General features: G+C 40.5%; 1 protein-coding gene and 1 long non-coding RNA gene across 7 annotated transcripts in view; one reads left to right on the forward strand and one right to left on the reverse strand.

The window, feature by feature from the left end:
• ESR1 (estrogen receptor 1) overlaps positions 1–13,884 on the forward strand; it is a 297,806-nt gene that overhangs the window by 76,668 nt on the left and 207,254 nt on the right. The window lies entirely within an intron of this gene.
• Positions 1–13,884, reverse strand: part of LOC142827919 (uncharacterized) — a 29,319-nt gene that overhangs the window by 6,344 nt on the left and 9,091 nt on the right. Inside the window, exon 3 of one of the 2 annotated variants that reach the window (XR_012902727.1) lies at positions 1,779–1,860. This is a non-coding gene — a long non-coding RNA (uncharacterized LOC142827919). Of the gene's footprint in view, positions 1–1,728; positions 1,861–13,884 lie in introns of those variants that run through there. The other variant, XR_012902726.1, reaches the window with a different exon arrangement.

A 13,884-nucleotide genomic window follows, 5' to 3' on the forward strand; every position in this document is an offset into this window, starting at 1 on the left:
GCACAGAACCTTGGGGAAGGAGGGCAAAGGTGACTGTATGCAATATTTATTCCTCACTTTCTATTCCTGGAACTAGAAAAGTATCAGTTCAGCCACTGGTAAAAATTAGAGCACCCTCAGGTCTCCTTTTATTTGCTCCAAATTTTATTTGCTGCAATGGCCCCCAAAGCTGGTCTGTCAGCCAGGACCAACAGCAGTCTCTTTTATTGTTACTTGTATTCTTCTTTTTTATTGAAGTTGTAATTTGTTGTGACTTAATTATGGTATCTTTTTGGATCCCACATACTCCTTTTTCACTGGTGGGCTTGAATACTTCCATCTATCAAACTGCTTCCTAGGAGAATAATTTTGTAACCCATATTAACATAAGGAGTCTTTGCTGACACAGTTAGTTCCGTTGGACAATTGGGACTACACTCAGGAATATAGGTTTCAGAACTGAGCTTTAGATTTAATAATTCCCCCAAATGTACTTTTCTGAAATGGATTTCTCTTGAACACATTTTGTGGTCATATTCTTTCCTATGCTGAATTCAAATATTTTGTGGTGAATAGTTCCAACCTTCTCTATTATTCTCACATTGTCAGTCATCTTCTCTCTATTGCTAAGAAGTGGATGCAGGATAGGTTCTCCTGTAGTTTGATTCTAGTGATAATTCTTTTGTACCATGGCAGTCAGCCAAGAAGCTCCCAAAGCCCATACAGTTGAGTTATAGCTACTCCAAAACATTTGTCAAAAGCTTGGAAATGAGAAGCTAGCGCTGTTATTCTGTTTTTAACTCATGATAAGAAGAGTCCATGAAAGAATTGAGTATTGACTGCCAATTTACATTTTACTGCATTTTGTCATTTTAAAGTCAAAACATATAAATGTTATTCTTAAAATACATGGTATTTTAAAGAGAACAATTTTTATAGACGATAATAATCTGCTTATTATTCATCCAAGATACGACAGCATCTAGGAAAATACTTAATGAGCTCATTTTTTTAGTTAGAAAGACAGTCTGACCCATTCAGTGTGTATTTTAAAATGCTGTCTTATACAATTCATATGGGATGGGGGTGGAGGTGAAAAAAAATCTTTTTGCCATTTGTAAAAGTTTTTATATCAGACGTCCTAATAAAGCCTGAACAAGAAAGAAGATATTAAGATTCCAAATGGTTAGACAGCCCTCCCTAATAATGTCATTTCTAAAGCAGTAGGCAGCACTGCTTTCTGAGGATGGAAATACTGAAGATTTTGAGGGAAAGACATGGCCTATACACATGGGACAACCTCTCTGCTGGAAAACATGGAGATACATCATTTCACGCTCCTAAGGAGCATATTATTAAAGATGGGGAAACTATTGTAGTAAATATTGTTTTTCTCTGGTTCTCTTTATAACCATACTACTCAGTATGGATAGGTGTCTGGTATTTTGTGAATTTTTTTACTGGACAGGAGGCAAAAATGCCGGACTGTCTGGTTCAATACTGGACACCTGGCAACCCTACCGAGAAAACTATTTGTGTGCCTGCCCCGCCCTGAACCAGGGCCTGGGCTAAAAACTGACTGCAGAAACTGTTTGCTTGCCTGCCCTGCCCTGAACCAGGGTCATGGCTGTGTTGACATTTAGGCTGCTGTGGGCATTGCAGCCTCCCCCACACTCAGGCCCCACTGTCTTAAAGGGGCCACTGGACTAATAAGTATAGGCCTGAGCACCAGTCGGGGCCTAGGATTAAGCAAGACCACTTACATGTAGACATAGCCTACAATTTTACTCCGATTTTACCATTTTCTCATAAGTGGTTGTCATTGAGGTGTGGGCAGTTCCCGGGCCCTGCATCCCCATCCACAGTCAGACTCTCAGCCACCTGGTAGAACAGAAAGTTTATTAGTTTATAGGGATACAGCATAGAGAAGACTTTACAGCACAGAAACTAGAAGCAGTCAGTACAATCCATCTTGGAGGGAGAAGAGGGTGGGCCAAAGCCAAGAGATCTGCCCCCATCTCTGCACCACAAGCCAGTGAGACTCCCTCACACACCCATCATCTGGTGTTCCCCTGCAACCGGCGTTGTCTCCAGCCTTTGTCCAGCTTCTGGGGCAAAAGGTGTCACCTGGTTATACCACCCGCCTAGGCTCCAGTTACAGAAAGAATCAGCCACTGTGTACATACTTGGAGGAGAAATTCCCATCACCATCTCCGCTATTGGTATAGTGCCCAGGAAAACTGAGGCACACACGGAGTGACTGTTATATTTAATGCCTCTTCGTTTGTGTTGGAAGCAATTGCCTTGTCATCATAGTGGCTTCCATCATGACTCTGAGTTCTAGTTGTTTATTTGTGAGGGAGCTTGCTTGTGCAAAGAAATCTCATTTTTTTTGCTCATCTGGTGGAGCTTCTACTTGTGCTCTACAAAGGATTTGGTTCAATTAATCTGCCATGATGGTGTGCAGGGTGTATACACAATTGGCTGCGTCTAGACTGGCATGATTTTCCACAAATGCTTTTAACGGAAAAGTTTTTCTGGTAAAAGCATTTGTAGAAAAGAGCGTCTAGATTGGCACGGACGTTTTTCCGCAAAAGCACTTTTTGCGGAAAAGCGTCCGTGCCAATCTAGACGCGGTTTTGCACAAGAAAGCCCCGATCGCCATTTTCGCCATCGGGGCTTTTTGCGCAAAACAGTTTTCAGCTGTCTACACTGGCCCTCTTGTGCAAAAACATTTCCGGAAAAGTGCTTTTACCCGAACGGGAACGTCAAAGCATTTGCGCAAGAAGCACTGATTTCGGACAGTAGAACGTCAGTGCTTTTGCATAAAATCAAGTGGCCAGTGCAAATTGCTTTTGCGGAAAAACTTGCCAGTCTAGACGCAGCAAATTATGTTCAGCATTTGCATTGGGGACACAATATTAATAGTAGTTGGTTGGTTGTCTGACCCAGTGTCTATCCATTGGTTGGCAAACCAAATAGCATCCATTGGTTGGCAAACCAAATAGCATCTATTCCTGGTTCTAAATAAGAAAATGAAGTTGTCAGTATTCTTCTGATACCCAATTCTCTTTTCCATCTTCCCTAATTATCTAGTGTCTGATTGGGACTGGAATATGGTATGAAATATCACACCCTTGAACACTGTGGTAAAGTTGACCTACAGTTGGAATTGATAGCATTAGGTTGACAGAAGATTTCTTCCTATCTGCTATCTTGGGGAGGTGAAGTAGGTATGCTGACTGTGTAGGGAGTGTCTATGTTGAAGCACTGCAGCAAAGCAGCTGCAGCACTGTTGCTGAGCTGCCGTAGCATTTAAAATGTAGTCAAACCCAGAGGTGAGTTTGTTAAGTTTAGAAAAGCAATGGTCTGATACTATGGAGAAATTACAGGCAGTCCCCGAGTTACGTGGATCCGACTTACGTTGGATCCCTACATACGAACAGGGCTTTTCTCGCCGCGGAGGATGCAGGTGGCGGGACCGCCGAAACGCGCCGCGGTCCCGCCGCCTGCGTCCTCCGCGGCTTTGCTCTGCTCTGCCTCGGGCTTTCTGTAGTCAGCCGCTGGTCAGTTTCAGCAGCGGCTGACTTCGGGACGCCTGGGATAGAGCAGCTGGGGTGCTGCCGGGTTGGTCCCCGCAGCGTCGAGGTGTGGTGCTGCGGGGACCTACCCGGCAGTGCCCCAGTTGCTCTGTCCCAGGCGACCAGATTCAGCCGCTGTGGAAACTGATCAGCGGCTGATTCCAGGAAGCCTGGGGCAGAGCAACTCTACCTCGGGTTTCCTGTAGTCAGCTGCTGGTCAGTTTCATCAGCGGCTGAATCTGGACGCCAGTTCCGACTTACATACAAATTCAACTTAAGAACAAACCTACTTCCCTATCTTGTACGTAACCTGGGGACTGCCTGTACTGATTCCTTTGAGTTCCTGCAAGTATCATCTCTCACCTGAGATAATGTGGGAGTCTTTGTAAAACCCCACGGCTGTGTCTAGACTGGCTAATTTTTCCGGAAAATCAGCCGCTTTTCCGGAAAAACTTGCCAGCTGTCTACATTGGCCGCTTGAATTTCCGCAAAAGCACTGACGATCTCATGTAAGATTGTCAGTGTTCTTGCGGAAATAGTATGCTGCTCCCGTTTGGGCAAAAGTCCTTTTGCGCAAAACTTTTGCGCAAAAGGGCCAGTGTAGACAGCTCAGATTTGTTTTCCACAAAAAAGCCTCGATCGCAAAACTGGCAATTGGGGCTTTTTTGCAGAAAAGCGCGTCTAGATAGGCACGGACGCTTTTCCGCAAAAAGTGCTTTTTCGTGCCAATCTAGTCGCTCTGTTCCGAAAATGCTTTTAACAGAAAACTTTTCCATTAAAAGCATTTGTGGAAAATCATGCCAGTCTAGACACAGCCCAGCTGTAATGAGACACTCAGATAGCAGTTAAAAACAACAAGTAGTGCTGTGGCACGTTAGAGACTGACAAATACATATAAATTTACAGACTAACATGGCTTTTCAAATAGCAGTTGTGATTAGAACTTCTTTTTTTCATCTGCTTCGGGCGTGAATGCAGCCTCTTTTGAAGACAGCCTCTGAAATGTTATCCATGGCTTCATCACCTCAAAATTACATTACTGCAGTGTGCTTGACATGGTACCATACTTTAAAATCTTTCTGGGAACTTTGCCTAATTAATAGGTGTCCCACATTGTGCACCAGTTTATTTATTTAAACAATATAGTAATATATGGTGGAGACTGGGATCCTTGCCCGTGTCATATCCAAGCAGTCCTCCAATTCTTGGCCAAGGCTCCACTTATGGCCAAAAGCACAATTGCAAACTGAGAAGACCTTAGATATACCTGGGGGAGGCTGATTTAGACTGATGGTTAACAAGAGTATAGACTTTATTGAAATGTCCTACCCTTCGCACAAAGAGGCATGTTCTTCAACCTATCTGGATGCTACTGCCAATTTATATCTGGCTTTGCTACCATTTTGTAGCCTCTCTCAGAGATCTAATAAAGGATGGTAGACTGCAAGATTCAATAGACCAAGGCTTTTAGGGAACTCTTTAAAATGATTATGCCAAGAACCAGTCCTTTGTAATCCAGATGTAACAAAAATATGTATCCTGTGAATAGATGCTTCTAATGTATGCCTTCAAAGGGGCCTTTCTCAGGTCTAGTATACACTAGAACCTTGGTCCAAAATTAGTCTCCTAAGGTCGATTTTATAATTGCTTACTCTGTTATTGAAAAAGAATCTCTCATGGTCAAATGAGCTATAGATGTTCTCAGCTGTTATTTGTCAATTAACACATTTTTTTCTTATTGCTGATCATGCTCTGCTTGAATAGCTGAATATGATAAAGGAAATGAACTCCCACATCCTACACTGGTGTTTATTCCTTCAGCCCAATAGCTTTCAAGTTCATCTCTGCACAAGAGAGATGTGTAGCAATCCAGACTTCTTGTCAGAAGTGAGTGAGTCAGGTTCCGACATTAAGATCCGCCTTCCCCATTATCCAGTGAAAAGGGGTTGATAAGCTCCTATGGCCACACCTGAGTAATTTGTCAGACCTGGGATGGGCCTTCAAAGGGAAGAATTCTGCCTACTTGGGCTGGCAGCCAAAACAAAAAGAACGAGCAAAAACAACAAGGAGTCTTCTGGCACCTAAAAGATGAACACATCCATTTGGGCATAAGCTTTCATGGCTAGAACCCACTTCATCTTATGCATGGTTTCTGCTGAAACACACTAACATGGCTACCCATCTGAAAAAAGGACTAGAGCTTGCAGACCAGGGCAAGAGCATGGCTTCAGAACACTACAGCCTGAACCCTCTGAGATAAGAATATAGGTTAGTTTATTTATTTCTTTTGTAGAAATGCCCAAGACCTAAGTTTTAGCCTCTGGCTGTGGAGGGAGATGGGAGTTGAAACTTTCTCTGGAATTTAAAAGACTGCTTCCTTCCTTTGTATGGGGGAGGGATGTGGCTTCTTGTGGGCCTTGAAAATGTTTTTGGTCTCTTTTACACCCTTGCCACTCTCCAGAAGAAGGTTGACTCAATAAAAGTTACAAGGTAATACCTTATACCCCAGGACTGGGAAACAGAAGTGCTGTTACCAAGGAAACAATGTATGGGCTAACTGAGGCTATGTCTACACTGTAGAGCTTTTCTGGGATACTGGAGCTGGAAAAGCTCTGCTGCGTCCAAGGAACGCATCCGCTTTGTTGGAACAGTTTCTTAAAAAGCGGATGTGTTCTTTCAGCATCCCTGTATTTCTCATTGTATGAGGAATAAGGGATGTTCCAAAAGAGGAGGTTTTTCTGAAATGTGGTCCTGTGTAAATGGGCCAAATTTTGGAAAAGTCTCTTCCGAACAAAATTTGCAGTTTGAAATTTGCATATATTTTTCCGATATAACTCTGCAGTCTAGACATAGCCTGAGGTGCCCACTTTCTTCCAAAGGAAGAACCTCAAGATACAATCTTCACCATGTGGATATGCACATAGTCCCCCAGTGCAACTGGGATTTAAAATATATTGAAGATTAAGAACCAACTGATATTGAAAACCACCCAAAAATGTGCCCATAAAACATTTTAGGTTTCGGATCAAACTCAGGCTCCCCCATCTTACTTGAATGTGTCGCAAATATATTGTTACATTAACTCCCCCTATATAGTACTGAAAGATTAGGCAAGAATCAGTGAGAGCGTAGCTAACAATAACCTCTCCCTGAAACTGTCTCACTGGCATCCCAAAACCAATAAAATTGATTTAAAAGACAAATTTGAGAAATGCACCTGCCCCAAAATAACTAATTCCAAGAAATCACTTTCCAGAATCATAAACATGAGCCTGTTGGATAGACCACAGTATGAAACTCTATGGGGAAAAATTACCCAAATCTGTTTCTCTGCTTCTTACTCATGTGAGTGGTTTAACTGACAACAAGAGTAATGACTGTAGAATTGGATCTCAATAAGGAGAACAATTCCTGCACCAATTGCAAACACTTTGTAACCATATATTCTGTGTTAGGGCCATACCAAACTAGAAAGGAACTTTTAATAGTTGTTTATATTCCAAAACATGAGCTGCTGTGTTTGAGATTTTATAATGTGGGTGGTTGCCGAAGTGCAATGTTGTGCAACAGATAGAGTGCTGTGCAGTATTTATTCTGCTATTTTGAATAACAAACTATTTTGCAATGATATCTGATGAAAATATGAAAATCATTCTGTAATGAACATCTACGCAGGTGATCTGTCAGTGTAAGTATAGGTTTTGAAATCGTTGAGTTCACACTAGGACTTTTTACACTTCTGTAAATGCACAAACTATGAACTCACGATGAGAGGAACAAAAGACAGTCACTTGCTGTTTTGGCTTCAGTAATTGCTGGGCACAGGCTTTCATGGGTGATATTAATATGAGTGGATGGCATAGTCTAGTAATGTTCCAAAACATTACTGTAAATGACAAAAAATCCCATGTTTGTAATCATGAAGATTATTCCTCCTCTAGCTTTTATTAATGCAAGGCACTATAGAACTTGCAAGTGAAAGACTTTCACCAGAGATTATAAGTATTAGGAACTGTACATGCAAATGCCACTAGCAAAAGGAAACTTGTTGCTCAGGCTGATTTGATTAACTTATTCAACAGCTGATATTACAAAATAGCCATGGCACTGCATTTATTGACTATAGCTGTCTAATTCAGAAAGAGCTCCATCTTGTTGCAGGAAACAATGAACATGGTAGAAAAACAGATAAAGAAATGGGAATGCTGAAATAATAAATAATGTTGACCTTTTCCTTGGCATGAAGAAATGTCCTTTAATCTTCTCTGCCTTCAACAAGCAAGAATCTGCCAAGAAAGAGCAACTGTTCCTGCATCACTGAGGTCCTATTTGTTCCGCTTGAGAGATGACAATGCATTTTTATCTTTCTACAGCGGCATAGAGGCAACTTAGAAAACTTTAAGTAACTACCCAGTAATGCCAGTTTTCTGCTCTTTTATGTGTTGGCTTGATGATTGGATGATGTGTTGCGTCAGTGGGCATAACTATAGGTTCATCAAGTCTGTTTTAAGACTGGACACTTCTCTAAAGTAAGAACTAAACCTTGTATGTGAGGTACAAAGATTTGGAGAGTGGTTAGGAAAGAGTGGTTGCCAGTTTTGACTGCTGCAATAGTTGAAGATCAATGAGTGAGGGAGAGAGTTCAGAACTTGATCCAGCAGAACACTTAAGCACATACTTAACAGTAAGCTCACAAAGGGTGCATCTACACAGCACCTGAAATAGCTTATTTCATCATATGCAAATTAGGCCCAGAATATTTAAATCCCTGCCTCATTTGCAATGTTGACCTGCCTAATCTGCATCCCTCTGCCAACAGAGGGATGCAGTCTAGACATACCCTTAGTTAGTAAGTCCTCAATCCATGTAATGTGTGTTTTTATGATGTTATATAGACATACTATGTTTTAGCTTATATAGCCTCCTGCGACACAGCCAGTTTGCCCTGTCGGGCTGCGGCCATTTACGCTACGTTTTGGCAGTTGTGCAATGATGTATCTGAAGCTCAAATGCTTCTCTGCGACAGGCTCAGACCCTGATGCCTGAGTTAATTACCCTCGTTATCGTTCATTAACAGTACCCGTGGTTCAACTCCCACAGGATATATACATGCGCGGGTTATCTGACACTTTTTTTACACAATCAGGAAAAACTGCAGGTTATGAACGGGTGCGGGTAATACACATACTCGGGTTATATATGCTAATTTATGGTACTTTTAAATAAGAATATTCTGAAGTATTAAGTTGAATGCCATAGAAAAGTCTAAGTATATTACATATGTATAGTTACTTTTATCAATCAAATTTATAATCTCATCAAAAATGAAAACAGGTGTGTTTGATAAAATCTATTTTCAATAAAACCAAATTGATTGCATTAAATATATTCCTTCTTTTAATTCTTTATTGATTGACTCTTTTGTCAGCTTTTCTATTACTTTATCCTGGATTGATGTGAGGTTAGCCAATCTATAATTAACCAGGTCATTCTGTTTGCTGCTTTTGAATATTGGCACCAAATTAGCTCTCTTCTAGTCTTCTTGAATTTCCCCATTATTTTAAGATCTATTAAAAATTAACATTAGTGAGCCAGAAATCTCACCAGCCAGTTCTTTGCTGGTTTTTATTTTGGCTTGTTGATTTCAAAATGTTTACCTCCAGTAAATGCTGTTTAATATCCTCATTTGTGACAAAAGATTGGAAAATACTTCATTATACATGTGCGATACAAGAACATCATGTTGATTCTTTCCAAATACAAAACAGAAATATGTATTGAACACTTCTCCATTTTCTGCATCATTTTAAATGCAGAACAATTTTGCCATCTCTATCTAATATAGGGTCTGAATCAGCACCAAGATTTCTTTTGTCTTTGATATATTAAAGAAGAAAAATATTTGTTCATATTGTCCTTAGCCTTTCCAGCCATAGAGCTATCCCTGATGACTTTAACTTTGCTTTTCAATTGTCTAAATTTAAGATCGCCTAATTTATTTTGTTTAATATCTGATTCTAGTTTAAATGTCTTTATCGATACCAGGGCTGACAGATAAAAAGGAGTTTAGCTGGATTTCATTTATTGAAAGACAGCATTATGTAATATTTCAGGAGCATAATCCATTACCTGGTCTGTTCATAGTGATTTCTGTCTTATATGTTGATATCTGCTGAAAATAAATTTAAGTCTGTCTAAGTCTCAGTTGATTTTTTAAGGTATGTATACAATATAATGTCAATATTGACCTTATTCACATTTAAGAGTCCTGATATTAAAGCATTAGGATCTATAGACATTTACAATGTATATATTTTTAAAGAATAATTATGCTGCTTTGATGTGACGTGAATGACATACAGAATGTTTATCCTTCACAATATCCTACAAGTCATTTGTTCTTATTTCTTTTCATGTTTATTTCTTGCAAGGGAGCAATTTCAATGCTCTTTTTTTTTAAAGTGTGCATGTGTGTGTGTAGAGGCTGTATATAAATCTTGTTATTTTGTTAAAAACAAACTAAAAGAAACTTATGTGAAAAAATCATCATTGTTATTGCAAAGTTCAAGTACTCAAAAGACAGAAATTACTTAACTTGACTGTGCAACATTACTTCGGCCTCCTTCTTGTGCATATGCATTACTAGCAGATTTACCCGGCATTCCTCAGGTCTGTAATGTACTTACGTTTCTAAAGCTTAATTTAAGTTTTTAAAATGAACCATATGTACCATTATTTTTTTGAAATTATGGTGATTACAAAGCTTTTTCGGCTTTTCTCTTTTCTGCCTACTTCATGTATGTATTTTGAGCTTTCTATTTAACCATTATATATTTTAGAGTAGGGGTGGGGAACCATTTTTGGATCGAGGTCTGCTGACCCACAGAACAATCAGTTGGGATCTGCACACAAGTGAGAAGCAAAAAAACCAAACCAAACCCTCACTGACATGGCCTTTGACTGAGAAGGAGAAAGACACGCCCCACATTCTCTTCACACAGCAGTGCCGTGCGGGGTCCAGGCTAGTAGATTTTGTATGCTGTAGCCCCATGGGGGGTGGAGCATCATCGTGGTCTCCCCAATATAGGGAAGGAGTTGTGAGCATCAGGGGGCTGCATCCAGGCAAACCTTGGTCCTGAGGTCCCCACCCCAGTTTTAGAGAGTTTGTCTGTCTGTTTGATCAAGAACTCTTCCTAAACGGTAAAAGACAGGACCACCAAAGCGAACCATTCCATGCACATCCCATTTTCCTGGCACAATCAAATTCTTATGTTGCTTTAAGTTTTGATAAGAGGAAGCTGTATACTGAATGTGGTGGCCTTAGCTCTTAGCATTTAGGAGGAGTTCTTGATTAAATGGACAAACTCTCTAAAATATATAGCAGACTATATACCTAGTCAATATTTTATTTTCTCTTTGTTTACTGCGCACTATTCAAATCCTGTTGTGAGGATGGAATTATTCATTTCCTTATGGGATTGTTAATGGCGCTATCTTTATAGCCCAAAATCTCTGTTAGTGTAGTGCGTTGGAGTAGATCCTCCCCGTCAGCATGAGAGGTTGTTCAACCTCGCTATGCCACCTAGTGGCTGAAAGCCAATCATAAGGGAATTAGCATGGTCAGGTTCAGCCCCCTGGATGATGCAGAGCAAAGGCCAATAGTCAGGCACACTCCACCTTGAGCAGGACAGGACAAAAGCAGTCTAGGACTGAAGTAGAGCAAAAGTAGTTGAGGCCATTGTTTAATCTTTCCCACCAAGTTTCTTTCACTGCCACTTTTGATCTAACTTTATGTATTTAGCCATGATAAAAATCACACAAATACACTGAGAAGCATAAGACATTTATAAAAAATAATTGAAATATTTCCCATTCCTTGCCTCTTGACTCATATATTTAAAGACTGTATTGAAATCTATAGATACAAAGGACTGAATTAACATTACATGGATAACTTTATTTCTTGTATTTCCTAGCACTTTTGATTGCTTAACTGTGCAATCTTAATAATGTTCTTTGAACATTGCTTTTTAAATGTAATTTCCTAGGTTTTTAAACAAGCAAAGTGAAAAAAACACAAAGATCACATCACAATCACAATCACAATCACAATCACAATCACAATCACAATCACAATCACAATCACAATCACAATCACAATCACAATCACATCACATCACATCACATCACATCACATCACATCACATCACATCACATCACATCACATCACAATCACAATCACAATCACAATCACAATCACAATCACAATCACAATCACACCGGTTCATTAGCAGGGTTGGCATCTTTATATCCACTGCACAGTAAATTCTAGTAACTAACAACAATTATGGCAGTGCTTAATTTATGCCAGGGCTGAGTTCAGCATATTTAGGCTTCGCTATTCATAGCGCTGGCACTTCTGGGCTTGTGTGTCAGTTTTGAAAGTAAAAAAATTAGGTGAGCACCTGGCACCTACTTGCTTGAGCACCTCTTTAATTACAAATTAAGCACTGAATAACAGGTCATGGTTCTCTGTGGGAAACAACATTAAAGGGGTGTAACCCTTCTGTCAGATAGAGCCCAAAGCAGCCAGGTCTAGACTCAATATCTAGGGGTTGATTCAGCAATACAAATCAAAACTAGCTTGATCTCCCACTCAGTTACGTAGGGAAATTACACACCAGCCCCAGGTGCCTCTGAGAGGCAATACTTCCCCATTCATAAGCACAGAATCTGAGTGTAGAAAATAAAATTGTAATTAAGTTAAAAGTGGTCAGCCAGAGCCACTTGCACTGGCTGGCCACCCCACCAACCACTATTCTTCTTTGCTGTCTATCCTGACAGCTGCTTCTAATAGTTGCTTGTTCACTGCTCCCACTGTCTGCCAATGGATTGTCACTTACCTTCTACTGCCACCTGTCTCTTTGCTGTCATCTCTTCAAGTCAGTCACTAAGGATACATCTACACTTGCCCCCTACTTCGAAGTAGGGAGGCAAATGAAGGCGATCGAAGTTGCAAATCAAGCATGGGATTTAAATATCCTGCCCTTGATTAGCATAGTTGTGTCTGGTCGCCATGTTGGAAATTGACTAGCCCGAATTAACTCGCCGCATGTAGATGCGGTACTCCGAGGGAAAACTCCTTACTTCGAATTAACTGTACTTCTTATTGCAGCAATACAAACCAAAACTAGCTTGAGCTCCCACTCAGTTACCTAGGGAAATTACACACCAGCCCCAGGCTCCTCTGAAAGGCAATACTTCCTCATTCATAAGCACAGAATCATCGCAGGGGGAGTACAGTTAATTAGAAGTACGGGGTTTTCCCTCGGAGTACCATGTCTACACGTGGCGAGTTAATTCGGGCTAGTCAATTTCCAACATGGCGACCAGACGCGACTATGCTAATCAAGTGTGTGATATTTAAATCCCGCGTTTGATTTACAACTTCGGTCGCCTTCATTTGCCTCCCTCCTTCGAAGTAGGGGGCAAGTGTAGACGTACCCTTAGGGTGCATCTACACTGCAGGGCTTAACTCGAAATAAGCTATGCAAATTGAGGTATGTCAATTGCATATCTTATTCTGAAATAGATTATTTTGAAATAGGGAGTGTCTACGCAGCACTTATCTCAAAATAGAGCACTCTTCCTCTGACTTCCCTTATTCCTCATACAATGAAGGTTACAGGAGTTGGAGTAAGAAGTCCTTCAGCTTGACAGTATTTTGACACTATTTTGAAATAATTGCCTGCTGTGCAGATGGGTACTAAGTTATGTCAAAATAGTGTTGCAGTGTAGAAGTACCCTTACTGATTGTTAGCTCTTAGTAATTTTCAGGTTTTAGCAGGCTGGGCAGACGTGCTATCCCACCAAAAGTGATTTTAGCTCCAATTTAAGCATTTAGAATTGACCCCATTAGGTGCCTTTATTATTTTATCTTGGAACAGTGGGGAGGAATGGGTTATACCGAGTGGAGACTCTAATTTCAAAGAGTTCTAGTCTTTGAACCCCTGGCTTAATGAGGGGTTACCCCTCATTTGGGACAGATTAAGGAAAGTTCTATTTCCCTTTATTAATGCAATAAAGAGAGCAACATTGATCACAACATTGTACTACCCCTGCATTTGGTACTAAAGTGATTTATAACCCTAAAACAGACAAAGTTGATCAGTTTAAGCAACTCTGTTTCATCTGCTGGATATTTTGGCAGAGTAGGTGTGTTCAGGTAAATACAGTTTATTCCTCAAGTCTTTCCACTGCCCAGCTAGCTGTCAGGAGAGAACTTGTTCAGACCCTGCTTATGGGGGGATGAAGCACAATTTGT

This window comes from Pelodiscus sinensis, chromosome 3 (genome assembly GCF_049634645.1).
Source record: "Pelodiscus sinensis isolate JC-2024 chromosome 3, ASM4963464v1, whole genome shotgun sequence".
Lineage (NCBI taxonomy): Eukaryota > Metazoa > Chordata > Testudines > Trionychidae > Pelodiscus > Pelodiscus sinensis.